Here is a 1738-nt window from a genome sequence, read left to right as displayed (position 1 = left end):
TGTAGGGCCTCCGGAGTCCATTTTGACCACGAATGAGGGCCCATCGGCCCAACCCGAGGAGAATGGGCCGACTGGATTAGTACCCCCTTATTTAGGACACCGTCACTTAGACAAATCTAGCTTATAAGCACAAAAGCTCTTATCAGGGCCTTTCTCCTGCTGAATAAAGTGAATGCACTCAAAAGCAATTAACACATTATCCGTAGTCATCCGCCCAGGGACAAAAGCGCTCTGTTCCGGAGAAATTATGTTATCAGGCCGTAAACTGGTAGGTAAAAAGCTCTCAGTTTCTTGGAGTTGTACCTGATTGTGTATTTAACTGAACTCACACAATTCATAATCAGATTAACCCATGATCATGGAACCCCAGTTTTGTTATTATATCATATTTCTTGAAAAATTCATACGATTCTATCATAGGTCTTGTGGATATCCAGCTTTACAACATAAAGGCCTGTAAGACCATCTCTTTTATTCTTGATTTTATACAATAACTAAGACACATCTAAATGTGTTGTAAACAAATCTAAACATTATCAATGTTAAGTTTGCCAGTCTGAGTAGATTCTTAATCGAGTTCATATCCGACGCACCACCTTTTGCCCAACCAGAAGCCGAATCAAACTAACTAGAAACCGTATCAAACGATTACTGTGCCTCGATAAATAATAATGCTACACGTTCGAAGGAATACGGGGTTTTACACAAAACAGCTGGAAACCCCGCCGGTAATAGATCAGGCACGCCGAACTGAAAAAGAGAAGCGGCGATGGCCGCCGGCTGGTCCTCCCTCCCCGCCGATATTCTCAATGAGATCTCGGGTCGCCTGAACACCGACGCAGACCAGCTCCACGCCCACCAGGTATGCGCCCACTGGCGAGCCTCAATTTCTCCTCCGGCCGCCTACCGCCCGTGGGTCGTCGCCGCCCGACAGGCCCCCGACGGACTGAGCCCAGTCGGCGAGTACTCCCTCCAGCTCCCTCGCGGCGTCCCGGGCGTCGACTTCAAGGCGGCCCCACCCGGCCTCCCGTACTGCTGCGGCACGCCCCGCGGCTGGTTCGCCCTTGCGGACGACGTCCGGTCCCCCACGCGGCTCGTGATGTGGGAGCCCCACTCCGGCACCGAGATCCCGCTTCCATGCCTGTCCCCGGTCGTCCAGGTCTTCCTCTCCAGCGACCCGCTCGAGTCGTCGCACTGGATGGCCGTCGCGACCAAGCACAGATGGCCCGAGGCGCACATCCTCTTCTTCTGGCGGCCCGGGGACGCCGCCTGGAGCGGCCCGGGGACGCCGCCTGGAGCGGCCCGGCCAAGGTTCCTTGCGCGGAACTCCACAGCGTCGAGTTCCATGCGGGGAACATATACTGCATCGACGGCATGTCTAACGTGTCCATCTACGATCTCAAGCTCGGCACGGCGTCCCCTCCCGTGCTCCTCCGGTGCTTCGGCATGCGCCCTAATCAGGCGTCGGAGTCGTGGGAGACCCGCAAGTACTGGAAGGACAGCGTGCGTGCGGTGCACGTCGTGGCCTGCCGAGGCGAGCTCCTGCTCGTGCTGCTGTTCCACGGCCGCCGCCCGTCGCTCATGGAAGTCTACAGGCCGGCGTGGACGCCCGCTGAATGGCCCTTCCGGGTCGGTGAGAGGGTGACTGACCTCGGGGACTACGCGCTCTTCCTCGGCTGTGGCGACGCCGTTGCGCTGTCTGCCAAGGAGTACCCTGCGATCAGGGGGAACTGCGTTT

The 1738-nt window shown here is 56.6% G+C and overlaps 1 pseudogene; it reads left to right on the top strand.

Annotated features, from left to right (window-relative positions):
* Positions 1-555: 555 nt before the first annotated feature.
* Positions 556-1645, top strand: LOC123183380 (uncharacterized; annotated as a pseudogene).
* The last annotated feature ends 93 nt before the right edge of the window (positions 1646-1738 follow it).

The sequence above is a fragment of the Triticum aestivum genome, chromosome 1A, assembly GCF_018294505.1.
Source record: "Triticum aestivum cultivar Chinese Spring chromosome 1A, IWGSC CS RefSeq v2.1, whole genome shotgun sequence".
Taxonomy (NCBI): domain Eukaryota; kingdom Viridiplantae; phylum Streptophyta; class Magnoliopsida; order Poales; family Poaceae; genus Triticum; species Triticum aestivum.
This window is presented reverse-complemented; position numbering and strand designations above follow the sequence as displayed.